Source organism: Hylobates moloch, unplaced genomic scaffold, assembly GCF_009828535.3.
Source record: "Hylobates moloch isolate HMO894 unplaced genomic scaffold, HMol_V3 SCAFFOLD_1, whole genome shotgun sequence".
NCBI classification, from domain to species: Eukaryota; Metazoa; Chordata; class Mammalia; order Primates; family Hylobatidae; genus Hylobates; species Hylobates moloch.
In genome coordinates this window covers 158,334,639-158,349,805 of record NW_026652276.1, presented here as the reverse complement: position 1 = coordinate 158,349,805, position 15,167 = coordinate 158,334,639, and the positions used below count along the sequence as shown (strand labels likewise).

The 15,167-nt window shown below is 37.3% G+C and overlaps 1 protein-coding gene and 1 pseudogene across 5 annotated transcripts in view; one reads left to right on the top strand and one right to left on the bottom strand.

Annotated features, from left to right (window-relative positions):
• Nucleotides 1-15,167, top strand: part of PHF14 (PHD finger protein 14) — a 203,959-nt gene that overhangs the window by 25,351 nt on the left and 163,441 nt on the right. The window lies entirely within an intron of this gene.
• LOC116813610 (large ribosomal subunit protein uL23-like) lies at nt 9,608-10,172 on the bottom strand (annotated as a pseudogene).

The following is a 15,167-nucleotide window of genomic DNA, read 5'->3' as shown; positions in this document are numbered from 1 at the left end:
TTATTTTTAAAATGTTTCTTGTTTTCTCAGTGAAATAGGAGGCAAAGCCATTAGCAGAGAGTGGGGACAGTGAGTGGGAAGTTAGAGATTTGGGGAGGCAGAGTTGTGTAAATTTATTTGGGAAAATAAACTGAATAAGGAAATATACACCTAAAATATATATGTATACACACACACACACACATACACACACATACATAGCAATAAGACCACTTGATATTAGTGGTAATGAATATAAAGGGCTCATTAATATAAATATTCATATGAATATGATATTAGTGGTAATAAATACTGTTACTGAGAAAAGTAAGCATGGTTGTATGTATGTGTATTTTTCTTCTCCAGGTGTGGTTCAGATTCCTGGGAGTAGGTAAAGAATATGTTAACTCAGGAGTAGCAGCTACTTTGGCAGTGTTTGTTACATTGATCACTGATGATCACAAACATGTTACTGCTGCCTATATCCATGAATGTCATTGCTGATGTGTGATACAGTCATGATGAGTTCTGTTAGTTTTGGTAATTCTCTTATGATGTTGAGGGCACTATCTCTATTTTTCTCTGCTTCATTATAATGCTGAGTACCATCTCTACTTCTTAAGTCATTCTTAGGTCTACTTCTTAGATTGTGGTCATTGACTATGGATGTATTTTTTTAGGCCAGCACAGTAGTTTTAAGTAATTGAATTGGTTGCTAACATTTAGACATTGGGAAATCTTACACATTTAGGATTTCAAGCTTTTGCAAAGTTCTGGCGGCACTAGGGTTTTTTGCTGTTATTGTCGTTGTTTTTAAGTGATGGAGTGTCCCAGGCTTGCCTCAAACTCCTGGGCTCAAACAATCTTGTTTCAGCTTTCTGAGTAGCTGCTCCTAAAGGCATTAAAGGCATATGTGTGCCCTTGCATTAGTTTTCACTTTCTTCTAGCACAATCTGCTGGAGCTGAATAAGGCTGCCCCCTGCTAGTAAGGCCTGGGGTCTCCAGTTCACTACAGTCCTCTCTCAAACCACTTACTCATTTTTGTTAGTTGCCTAGTCCCTAACTATATATTTGAATATATAGTTCTTCATCTGCTTTGAAGGTACTGTCTCTTGTTGCTGATATTTGGGCTGCTGATGCCTTGTGGTCTCAATGTCTCACATCTATAATAGTAAAGCAACTCTTTTACTATAGCTTTTATTTTAGGACACAAGCTTGAGTCCACTGGGGACTAGTTCCATGTACATTTCAAAATGAACCTCGCTCTCTGTTCTGTTGTTTTTGAGTCATGTTTTGCTCCTTGGACTCTTAACTTAGGATGAGTTCTTTCCCAGTATATTCATTGTTCAGATAAACATAGATTTCTGTAAGGGCACAACATTAGTTCCACTGACATGCTTACAGCTATTAAAAGTTATAGGACCCCTGCTTCAGATGAATAGCCTTGGTACTGGAAAATCTACCTTCTTTCCAAAGTAGCTTTGATTTTCAGAAGCCATTTAAAAAGTCTGAATCAAGGCAGACAAATGAGATGATCAAGCTGAGTGGTAATGCCAATTAAGTCAACAGGATGTTGTGTCTATATAAAGTCATGTAACAACTCTTCTTGGGTAATTGATTTAACTGGCTTTGATGGCAGTCCAAGTTATAAATATTTTTGGGACTTTGCTAATGATAACTCATTTAATTCCTAAAACTAATTCATTAGAATTGGAGACCTATTTTTTCATGTGTTTTTTGGCTGCATAAATGTCTTTTTTTGAGAAGTGTCTGTTCACGTCCTTTGCCCACTTTTTGATGGGGTTGTTTGTTTTTTTCTTGTAAATTTGTTTGAGTTCATTGTAGATTCTGGATATTAGCCCTTTGTCAGATGAGTAGGTTGCAAAAATTTTCTCCCATTCTGTAGGTTGCCTGTTCACTCTGATGGTAGTTTCTTTTGCTGTGCAGAAGCTCTTTAGTTTAATTAGATCCCATTTGTCAATTTTGGCTTTTGTTGCCATTGCTTTTGGTGTTTTAGACATGAAGTCCTTGCCCACGCCTATGTCCTGAATGGTATTGCCTAGGTTTTCTTGTAGGATTTTAATGGTTTTAGGTCTAACATGTAAGTCTTTAATCCATCTCGAATTAATTTTTGTATAAGGTGTAAGGAAGGGATCCAGTTTCAGCTTTCTACATATGGCTAGCCAGTTTTCCCAGCACCATTTATTAAATAGGGAATCCTTTCCCCATTTCTTGTTTTTGTCAGGTTTGTCAAAGATCAGATAGTTGTATATATGTGGCATCATTTCTGAGGGCTCTGTTCTGTTCCATTGATCTATGTTTCTGTTGTGGTACCAGTACCATGCTGTTTTGGTTTCTGTAGCCTTGTAGTGTAGTTTGAAGTCAGGTAGCGTGATGCCTCCAGCTTTGTTCTTTTGGCTTAGGATCAAAACCACAGTGAGATACCATCTCACACCAGTTAGAATGGCCATCATTAAAATGTCAGGAAACAACAGTTGCTGGAGAGGATGTGGAGAAATAGGAACACTTTTACACTGTTGGTGGGACTGTAAACTAGTTCAACCATTGTGGAAGTCAGTGTGGCGATTCCTCAGGGATCTAGAACTAGAAATACCATTTGACCCAGCCATCCCATTACTGGGTATATACCCAAAGGACTATAAATCATGCTTCTATAAAGACACATGCACACGTATGTTTATTGCGGCACTATTCACAATAGCAAAGACTTGGAACCAACCCAAATGTCCAACAACGATAGACTGGATTAAGAAAATGTGGCACATATACACCATGGAATACTGTGCAGCCATAAAAAATGATGAGTTCATGTCCTTTGTAGGGACATGGATGAAACTGGAAAACATCATTCTCAGTAAACTATCGCAAGGACAAAAAACCAAACACCGCATGTTCTCACTCATAGGTCGGAACTGAACAATGAGAACTCATGTACACAGGAAGGGGAACATCACACTCTGGGGACTGTTGTGGGGTGGGGGGAGGGGGGAGGGACCGCATTAGGAGATATACCTAATGCTAAATGACGAGTTAATGGGTGCAGCACACCAGCATGGCACATGGATACATATGTAACAAACCTGCACATTGTGCACCTGTACCCTAAAACCTAAGGTATAATAATAAAAAATTTTTAAAAAAAAGAATTGGAGACCTATTTTTGTTACAGAGAAGGAAGAAAACTAGAGAAGGAGAGGGAAATTGATGCATAAATAGGGAAGCTGAATAGTCTTTGACCACTTTAGGTGAATCATTATGTTGTACAATTAATTTGTTGGTAGTAGTTGGAATTCTGTAAACTTTATATATGTTCCAAGTAAAGATGCAAAAAGGTCAAAAATATGTTTTGACTTTAATTGTGCTACTACTTTCATCCTCTAGTTTAAATAATTTCCCATTTCCCTTTTTAATTTTGGAGTTTCCGTTGTATGATTGATTTTGTATGTTGTATAATTGGACTTTCTGTTGTATGATGTGGAGTATCTTTTCATATGCTTATTTGCCTTTTTTTTTTTTTTTTTTTGAGATGGAGTCTTGCTCTGTTGTTCTGGCTGGCGTGCAGTGGCGCGATCTTGGCTCACTGCAACCTCTGTCTCCCAGGTTCCTGCGATTCTCATGCCTCAGCTTCCTGTGTAGCTGGGATTACAGGCACACACCACTACACCTGACTAATTTTTTATTTTTAGTAGAGATGGGGTTTCGCCATGTTGGCCAGGCTGGTCTCAAACTCCAGACCTCAAGTGATCTGCCTGCCTTGGCCTCCCAAAGTGCTGGGATTACAGGCGTGAGCCACCACACCCACCCTTATTTGCCTTTTGTATATCTTCTTGGATGAGGTGTCTATTCAGATCTTTTGCCCATTTTAAAAAATTGAGTTGTTTTCTTATTGTTAAGTTTTAAGAGTTCCTTGTATATTTTGGATAACAGTTCTTTATCAGATAGGTCTTTTGCAAATATTTTCTCCCAGTCTGTAGCTTCTCTTTTTATTCTCTTGAAGGTATCCCTCACAGAGCAGAAGTTTTACATTTTAATGGAGTCCAACTTATAAATTATTTCTTTTGTTTATTATGCTTTTGGTCTTGTATCTAAAAAGTCATTACTGTGCCTGAGGTTATCTAGATTTTCTCCCATGTTATTTTCTAGTTTTATAATTTTTTAATTATAAATTTTCTTTATTAAAAATTTTAAAATTTTTATAATTTTGCATTTCACATTTGAGTCTGAATTAATTTTTGTTACGAGTATAAGGTCTGTCTCGGAATTCATTATTTTGCATGTGTATGTTCAGTTTTTCTATCACCATTTGTTAAAAAAGCTGTCTGTGCTCCCTTATATTGCCTTTGCTCTTTTGTCAAAGATCAGTTGACTATATTTATTTGGGTCTTTTTCTGGGCTCAGTTTGTTCATCAACTGACCTATTTGTCTATTCTTTGATTAATACCACACTGTCTTGATTACTGCAGCTTCATAGTAAGTCTTGAAGTTGAGTAGTGTTACTCCTTTGACTTGTTTTTTTTCCTTCAATATTATGTTAGCTCTTCTGGGTTTTTTGCTTCTCCATGTAAACTTTAGAGTCAGTTTGCAGTATCTACAAAATTATATCCTGGAATTTTGATTGGGATTTTATTGAATCTATAGATCAAGTTGGGAAGAAATGACATCCTGACAATATTAAGCTTTTTTGTTCATGAACATAATAAATATTTATTTATTTAGTTCTTTGATTTCTTTCATCAGAGTTTTGTAGTTTTCTTCATAGAGATCTTGGCAATATTTTGTTAGATTTATATCTAAGTGTTTTATTTTTTGGGGGGTGCTAATGTAAATGGAATTTTGTTTTTAATTTCAATTCTACTTGTTCATTGCTTTCATAAGAAAGCATTTGGCTTTTGTATATTAACTTTGTATGCTGCAGTCTTGCTATAATTGCTTTTTAGTTCCAGGAAATTTTTGGCTACTCTTCCAGATTTTCTACTTAGACAGTCATGTCATCTGAAAGCAAAGACAATTTTATTTCTTTCTTTCCAGTGTGTATATTTTTATTTCCCTTTCTTGTCTTATTACCTGATGTTGAAAGCAGTAGTGACAGAGAACATCCTTGCCTCATACCTCATCTTTGTGGGCAAGCTTCTAGTTTCTCATTGTTAAGTATGATGTTAGCTGTAGGCTTTTTTTGGAGAGTTTCTTTATGCTCTAGTTTAGGAAATTACTCCTTATTTCTGTTTGTTTTTTTTTTTTTTTTTTGCTTGTTTGTTTGTTTTGAGACAGAGTCTCACTCTGTCGCCCAGGCTGGAGTGCAGTGGCACAATTTTGGCTCCCTGCAACCTCTACCTCCTGAGTTCAAGTGATTCTCCTGCCTCATCCTCCCCTAATATGTATAATTTTAAAAGGCGCCTCGAGATTCCTCATGCAGGAGATGGGGAGGATCATCCTTTGAGAGACATTGGTTTAGAAGAAAGTAAAAATGGGGGGATAAAAGGAACTCTACAATGTGGATGATGTCATGCTGGAGCTTAGACAGCCACAGGTATAGGTCAAGGGAGGAGCCAGAGCAATGTAGAATGAAATATGGTTCCTGGTATAAGGCAAGTATCAGGTTGACAGTGAGGTTTCTAAAAATTAAGACTTTTTATTTTATTTATTTATTTTTGAGACGGAGTTTTGCGCTTGTGGCCCAGGCTGGAGTGCAATGGAGCAATCTTGACTCACTGCAACCTCCACCTCCTGGGTTCAGGCAATTCTCCTGTCTTAGCCTCCCAGAGTAGCTGGGACTACAGGCATGCGCCACCACGCCCAGCTAATTTTTTGTATTTTTATTAGAGACGGGATTTCTCCATGTTGGTCGGGCTGGTCTTGAACTCCCACACCTCTGGTGATCCACCCGCCTCTGCCTCCCAGAGTGCTGGGATTACAGGTGTGAGCCACCGTGCCCGGACAAAAATTAAGACTTTTTATTCCTCTTAATAATGGTTAGGGCAAGCACAGGAAAGAAGAGGCAAAAATGAAATGCTGATGACAAAAAGTAATGGTGTGAGCACCAATAGAAGGTTGAGGGTCAATGCAGATGGAAGCTTGGGTAGTATATGCTAAACAGATGTGCCGCCTCTTGCTCCAGCTCTTCTTCTGTCTTCAGGGTGATTTTTCTTTTTTTTTTTTTGAGACGGAGTCTCGCTCTGTCACCAGGCTGGAGTGCAGTGGCATGATCTCGGCTCACTGTAATCTCCGCCTCCTGGGTTCAAGGGATTCTCCTGCCTCAGCCTCCCAAGTAGCTGGGACTACAGGCATGCGCCACCACACCCAGCTAATTTTTGTATTTTTAGTAGAGATGGGGTTTCACCCTGTTGGCCAGGATGGTCTTGATCTCCTGACCTCGTGGTCTGCCCACCTTGGCCTCCCAAAGTGCTGGTGCATATCTGTTCATACTATTTTCTGCTTAAAATCAGTCCCTTAAAAATAAAGTTCACACTAATAGCAAGACTCTCTGAGATCCCATACCCTGACCATTTGAATGACTTGTCTTTTTCTCCAGTGTTTGGAGGCTTTCATATATGCTTTTCCTTTTACTCAGATTCCTCTTGTTCCACAAATATAACCTAAATACATAGGCGTTAAGCCAGTGTTTACCATTTGTCTTCCTGTTATTCAGAGATTTGAAAAATCTTATTTTTAATTTTATTTTTAAAGATTGTATTGTGTATATTTAAGGTATACAATGTGTTGTTATGGGATACATATAGATAGTATAAAGGTTACTGTAGTGAAGGAAATGAACATATCCATCATCCCACATAATTACCCAATTTTTAAAAAGTTTACCAAGTCCATCCTTCTGTAGAAATTACCCATTTTTTTGTTTTTGTGATAAGAACAGCTAAAATTTACATTTAGCATAAATCCCATACACAGTACAAGTTTATTACCTTGAAAAATCTTAATTCATTAAAATATTTTTTCTTAATTATAAGTAACATATGAGTATATATGTAAAAATAGTTATGCTGTCTGTCTTAACTCGACTTCTCTTTGCATAGGGAATCACTGTTAAAAATTTGGTATGCATCTACCCCATCTGTCGTACCTTGTGTACCAGGGGTTTTTTAACTTTATTTTATTATGTAGATATATGTCCATTGTGGAAAACATCAGAAATAAGCTAAGAAAACATCTCCCAGTTGGGCTTAGTGGCTCACGCTTGTAATCCCAGCACTCTGGGAGGCTGAGATGGGTGGATCGCTTGAGCTCAGGAGTTTGAGACCAGCCTAGGCAATGTGGTGAAACCCTGTCTCTACAAAAAATAGAAAAATCAGCCAGGTGTGGTGGCTTGTGCCTGTAGTCCCAACTACTTGAGGGGCTGAGGCAGAGGATCGCTTGAGCCAGGGAGTTCAAGGCTGCAGTGAACCAAGATTGCACCGCTGCATTCCAGTATGGGCTACAGAGGAAAACTTTGTCTCAAAAAAAAAAAAAAAAAAGAGAAAAGAAAAAGAAAACATCTCTCATAATCATATCACCTAGAGGTAAATATGCTTAAAATTTCAGTGTTTGTTCTTCCAGGCTTTTTTTTTTTTTTTGCTTGCTTGCTCATACATATACACAAATATATATTTTTAATTTAATAGCCAATAATATGCACATTCTTCTTATAATCGCTATACCTCTATTGTCACTATGGTTTCTCCACACCCCACAGGATCCGTTCAGGTGCCATGAGTTGCACTTGTGTTATATCTCTTTAGTCTCCATTAATCTAGAACAATTTTTCTGCCCTTTTGTGGTGTTCATGATGTTGACATATTGAAGAATCTTTTTTTTTATAATGTCGTATTGAATATCTCTCAGTCTGGATATATCTGATTGTTTTCTTGTGATTAGATTCAGTTTAAATTTTTTTTTTGTACGAGTATTGTGCTGGTGTTTATTTCCCATTATATCACATCAAAAGATGTATAATGTGGTTGGGTGCGGTGGCTCATGCCTGTAATCCCAGCACTTTGGGAGGCCAAGGTGGGTGGATCACTTGAAGTCAGAAGTTCGAGACCAGCGTGGCCAACATGGTGAAATCCCGCCTCTACTAAAAATACAAAAATTAGCCTGTAATCCCAGCTAGTTGGGAGGCTGAGGCATGAGAATGGCTTGAACCTGGGAGGCGGAGGTTACAGTAAGCCAAGATTGTGTCACTGCACTCCAGCCTGGGAAACAGCGAGATTCCATCTCAAAAAAAAAAAAAAAAAATGTATAATGTCAACTTATTGCATTATTGGTGATATAGTTTAAGTGGTGTCAACGACAAACCTCTTAATTTTAAAGGTTTTTTTTTTTTTCTATTTGTAATTAATGAGAAATCTTTGGGGTAATAACTTTTAGACTCTGTTAATATGCCATTCTCTAGCAACTTTCCGCTTAATAGTTTTAGTATCCTTGTCAAAGTCACTGATTACAATTACACTGATTACATATGTGGGCTGCAAGATGGACATTTGCTAATTCTAATTCTAATTCCTCCTACATTTATTAGGAAGCATTTACTGTGTAAAGAAATTCTCTTCCCCTTTTTTTCCTTTTCAGTATTACTGTGAGCTTGTATGTTATAATCTATTAACTGATTGCTGTTTCTGATACTTATTACATTGTCTAAATTTGACCAGTGAGAGTCCTTTAAGCAGGCCCTTGTGTATACACAAACACCTCTCTCTCTCTCTCTCTCTCTCTCTCACTCTTTCTCTGTTCTGTCCACCACTTTTCTCTCTCCACCTCTAAATAAATTGGATAAATCCCAAAGATATTTTTCTATAACTTGCATTGTTTCACTCATCTGCTAATTCTGTAATTCTTCTCATGTCAGTGTATATGGGATATTTCATTCTTTTTAATGATACATAGAATGGCTCAACCATAATGTACTTATTTTTTTGTTTGAAGTTTTTCACTTATATATTGTGCTGAGAAACATGTGCCATGTACATATATGTAATAATTTCTGTGGGATAGATACCTAGAAGTAAAAATTCTTCCTTTTTTTTTTTTTTTTTTGAGACGGAGTCTTGTTCTGTCGCCAGGCTAGAGTGCAAAGGCGAGATCTCGGCTCACTGCAACCTCTGCCTCCTGGGTTCAAGCGATTCTCCCGCCTCAGCCTCCTGAGTAGCTGGGACTACAGGCATGCACCATCTCACCCAGCTAATTTTTGTATTTTGAGTAGAGACGGGGTTTCACCATGTTGGCCAGGATGGTCTCGATCTCCTGACCTCGTGATCTGCCCACCTCGGCCTCCCAAAGTGCTGGGATTACAGGGAAGTAAAATTTCTGAGTCAAAAGATAAGTGTATTTAAACTTCTAAAAACCATTTCCAGATTGACTACCAAAAAGACTGTACTAATTACCAACAATGCACAAACTGCTTGGTAACATTGCATATTTGTGAATTTTCTTTTATTCTTTTGGATATAATCTCTTTATTACAATGTGCATTCACCTTATTAAGAATGAAGTTTGGTATCTTGTGGCCATTTGCCACATTTTGTTTTCTGTTACTTACCTGTCATTTTCTTAGTCATTTCTTTTTTTTCTGGTGAAAACATACACATATGTTTAGAATTAGCCAGCTGGACTCAGTTTAGATGATCCCAATTTTGTTGGCAACATTCAAAGCATTGTAATCAGGAGCCAGTCGAACATATGCCTTCTTTTCTCCATCAGGCGGAATTAGGGTGTTGACACCTTGGCCACATCAATGTCAGAGCTCCTTCACAGCCTGTTTGATCTGGTGCTTGTTGGCTTTAACTTCCACAGTGAACACAAGCATGTTGTTGTCTTCTATCTTCTTCATGGCAGACTCAGTGGTCAGCAGAAACTTGATGATAGTATAGTAGTCAAGCTTGTTTCCCCTGGGGGCGCTCTTCTGAGGATATCTGGGCTGCCTCTGGAGTCTCGGTGTCTTGGGCTGCTGGAAGGTGGGTGACGGGCAGATCTTTTTTTGGTGGCTGTGGACACCTTTCAACACTGCCTTCTTGGCCTTCAAAGCCTTCGGTTTGGCTTCATCTTTAGGAGGGACAGGAGCTTCCTTCGCTTTCGGCGCCATCTTGTAAAAAGCGTAGTCATTTCTTGTCCTGGCGTGGTGGCTCATGCCTATAATCCCAGCACGTTGGGAGGCCGAGGCATGTGGATCACCTGAGGTCAGGAGTTTGAGACCAGCCTGGCTAACGTGGTGAAACTCCCTTCTCTACTAAAAATACAAAAAATTTTCCAGGTGTGGTGGTGGGCATCTGTAATCCCAGGTACTCGGGAGGCTGAGGCAGGAGAATCGCTTGAACCCAGGAGGGCTTGAACCCAGGAGGCGGAGGTTGCAGTGAGCTGAGATTGCGCCATTGCACTCCAGACTGGGTAACAAGAGCAAAACTCCGTCTCACAAAAAAAAAAAAAAAAAAAAAAGAAAAAGAAAAGAAAAGCTTAGTTATTAGGTTCTCTTTGTCTTTTTCTCATTGACTTGTTGGGATTCTTTTTTTAATGTTCTTTGTCTGTTATATGTGTTGCAAATATTTTCCATCCTTGCAAATATTTTTTATGTTTTCCATCCTGTTCTATATCCTTTAACTTTGTGATTTTTTTTATTGTTTACAATTTTCTGTACAGTTAACACCTGTAGATTTTTTTTTCCGTTAACTCTTTTGGGACTAGTTTTTAAGTTTCAAAATGAATTTTTATCCAAAACTCAATCCAAAGAAAGGGACATTTAAAAAAGTGTAGTAAGTAGCTAGTGTTACTGGAGTCTTTTGTTTTTAAATACGGGTGCTTACAGTGATAGACTTCCATATTGTAATTCAGCCATGCAATTTTTAAAAAACATCTCATGGTTAAATATGAACTTCATGAATACTTTATTTAGAGAAAGCTATTTGCCCATCATAATACATGAATATTACTTAAAATGTGGAAAATATAGAACAGAGAGAAGAAAAAAACATTTCTAATTGTCCTAATATCCTGACAGCCATAGTATTTTGTTGCATTTCTTTTATCTTCTTTTTTTTTGAGAAATATGCTTATTCTCAAGTAATTGCATAAAGATTTTTAAGTTGAGATTTTGCTAAAAGATAGCATGCCAAATTTCACTTATTGAATTTATAATTGTTTACTGTAATTACTTTTCAGAGTGCTCACTTCATCTAAATCTCTTTTCTTTTTGAAATTTGAGGGCTGCAGTGTGTCACTTAGTATAAATATCTTTGTGGGAAGCTCTTCTAATGTTAGGGTACCTCTGACCGTGATGTCACTTATCCTGATATCCTGATTATAGTGTGTCTGAAGGAAAATGTCAGGTATATGTTAGTACTTGACGGAAGTTAGGTAGTGTACTTACCAGCGGTTGCCCTCGGGTTTAGTTGCTATTCATTAAATGAGATAAGGCTTACTAAGAGATGCTTCCCCCTATTTGTTTTTCAGTTTACTGTTACCCTAGCTCAAGGCCATTTTTGTTTTTTAGTGTATGCAAAAAGATATCCTTAGGAGTGTTTACTGGATAGTAGAATATGTTCAAGTTATAACCATTTGGCACTTTACTTCTTTTGTGCTGTAGGACAGGGGTCCCCAACCAGGTGGTACTGGTCTTTGGCCTGTTAGGAACTGGGCCTCACAGCAGTGGGTGAGCAGCTGGTGAGGGAGCATTATTGCCTGAGCTCCACCTCCTGTCGGATCAGTGGCAGCACTGGATTCTCCTGGAAGCGCGAACACTATTGTGAACTGCACATATGAGGGATCTAGGTTTCATACTTCTTCTGAGAATGTGATGCCTTATGATCTGAGGTGCAACAGTTTCATCCAAAATAATCCCCCTTTCCCATCCATGGAAAAATTGTTTTCCACAAAACCAGTCCTTGGTGCCAAAAAGGTTGGGGACCAATGCTTTAGGATATAGTTCTGACAGGTATTACGCATGTTGTAGGTACTGTCTGTCTCGTAAACAATATTACTCATTTTAAAATCTTTTTTGGCTGGGCGCGGTGGCTCACGCCTGTAATCCCAGCACTTTGGGAGGCCGAGGTGGGTGGATCACAAGGTCAGGAGATTGAGACCATCCTGACTAACATGGTGAAACCCCGTCTCTACTAAAAATACAAAAAAATTAGCCGGGTGTGGTGGCAGGCGCCTGTAGTCCCAGCTACTTGGGAGGCTGAGGCAGGAGAATGGCTTGAACCTGGGAGGTGGAGCTTGCAGTGAGCCGAGATCGCGCCACTGTACTCCAGCCTGGGTGACAGAGCGAGACTCTGCCTCAAAAAAAAAAAAAAAAATGTTTTTTATTGATGAGTTTCGTAGTCAAAAGTCTAATGATATATTAAGTACAGAAAGAGTGTTTTAAGTTTTTAAATGGCAACTTTTATATACCTGTTTTATATATAGTGAAATATAATTAGGATAGGTATTATTAAACACATACTGCAGGTGAAATAACTGCACTTCAGAGATTTGATTTGTTCAGAGTTACACAGCTAGAAGGTGGAAGACTGAAAGTCCACTGGCCCCTGTGTGAAAAGCTGAATGGGGAACATTTCCACTGATTTGAATTATCCATACCTTTGTACAACTCAAAACAATTGTAAACACGTATTTTTATTTTCTTAAATATGAGTGGTGTACATTGCATATGTTAGTCAAAGATTGATCCTAATTAAATGGCCATAGAAACATGTCTTCTATATTACCCATTGGAAACACATTGAGCACATATGAAATGAGTTTTATGTGTTTATACATTGTTTATTTTGTTTACCCATATGAAAAAGAAAATATTTTTCCCATACTCATGTTTTATATGGAAGAGAGAAAGATTTTAGAACGTATTTAGTCACTAATTAAAATGAATTGGAGCAGATATACAGTGCTAGAACTTTGGTCTAGAGCTCAGTAAACCCAACAGGTATGACAGAAATACGGGATAAGTGGCAGGTAAAAGTGGCAAGAACTCTATAAAGATAATGACACAGTATGGATCATTTTTCAGGGACAGTGAAGCTGAAGAAAAAATACATACACATGTGCTGGTTGTTCTTTGAGCCTGCACACCACCATTCTTCCAGATTACAAAGGAAGAATTTCCTGGGAATGGATTTCAGATCATTCCTAAGATTGTTTGTAGGAGGTTTAAAACTCTGTGCAAATGTGCACGTTTGCTATGTGTGTGGAATATTCTTTAAAAATATAATTGAAAATTGTCTTCGTTCTAAAAAAGTGAACTGCTGTGATTTACCTTGATTTGGCTGAATGAAGTTAATAAATTGAATAGCTCCTTAAGGGCTTTATTCTCTTGGTAATTGCCTACTTGTGTGAATGCAGATTTTATCTAGTTTGAATTTGTTTCAAAGGAACATTATTTTGTAAAGAAAATATATATTTTTTCCCATGTGGTATTGCATAGCACATTGAGAAAACATATTGATGATATTGCTTCATTTTGTGATTTTTCTTTGAATATAATGTTTTGTTCTTTTATTGGAAATAAAACTGATCCCAAGAAGAAAATTATATTTCCTTTTAATTTTATGATAGTGCATTTAAAATAATGTATATCTAGACAAGGTGATGAAGATGATGATTGCCAACCACAATTTAATGACATTAAATAAATTAATGAATTTTGATTCCTTTGCTTATCTTGTGTGTTATAGTCTAACTCTTTTAAATCTTTTCTTTGACATTTTATATGACTTTCAGATTGTGTGTGTATATATGATACATATAATTATGTATTAAAGTATATTAAAAATATTAATTAAATGAAATTAATTATATAGTTTATAACTATTAATATTAACTATATTTAACATAACTGTTAACATAGTATATATGAAATCCATATATATATATATACACACACACATGCATAATCTGAAAAAATGTATATACTTACTTGAGACGAGCTTTTGCTCTGTTGCCCAGGCTGGTTCACTGGCACCCTCCACATCCCAGGCTCAAGTGATTCTCCCACCTCAGCCTTTCTAGCAGCTGAGACTACGGTGTGTGCCACCATGCTTGGCTAAACTCTTTTTTGTATTTTTTGTAGAGACAGGGCCTCACTATGTTGCCCAGGCTGATCTGAAACTCCTGGGCTCAAGCGATCATCCTGCCTCAGCCTCCCAAAGCACTGGGATTGCAGGCATGAACTACAAGCTTGGCTGACTTTCAGATTTTATTAAAATTCACTGTTAGAAAACCTTTGAATAGCCTAAGGATAACAATTAAACAGTTACTTGAAGCAGCTTGTGTAAGTCATAGCTGCAAACCAACTTTTTAGTTTTTTGCTTACTATTAGGCTATTTTAATTATGATCTATATTAGGTAAGTAGTGTTTTAATGAAATACTTACATGTAACCACTGACATATAATGCCGTCTAGTTAATTAATGTTGGTAATTTGAAATTATTTACTAATTGTATATGGCTCTTTTCCTTTCTCATGGGTGATTTGTTTAACTCAGTATTCATTCATTTATATACTGTGGTTATTTATTTATTTTAGTTTGAATTTCTTGGATGATTGTGAGAGTTCACTCTCCAATTTAGGCTCTTGGTTGTCTGGTTAGTGTTTACCAGTTCAAATAATCACATGATCTTACGTTGGATATATATAAGCTTACCCATATGGTGAAGTCTTTTAGGAGATGATCATGTCAAATGTTTCTCATTGTGGCTTATTTAATGTCATCAGTTTATTGGGGGTTACTTTGGGTGCCCCTTAGAACTTGGCACCAAGACCTACCCTCTTAGAATAAACCTGGTCAAAAGGATGTTGGGATGGTTGCTATTTTATCTTTAGAAATGACCTATCTTGAGATGTAATAAATGTGTCTTAGGAGACTGGAGAAATGCCCAAACCTAAAGGTGATACTTCAGGACAAGAATTAAGTTGCAATGTATTCATTATTATATATGCTTTAAATTGTTTCTTTGAAGGATGTTTTACATTAGGGCAGTGCCTTCGTTTTTAGAGGAAGGGAAATTTGATAAGTTAGTGTGTGTCCAGTACCATTTGGGAAAAAGAAATCTATTTAGGAGTCATGACTATCATCAGTAGAGAAATGTACTTCATTGTTGGTTATCAGTAAGTAGTTCAGCATGATTTTTTACAGTCTGAATGAAATACTGTCTCAGAACTTTTCAATTTCCATTTATCAGATTCCATG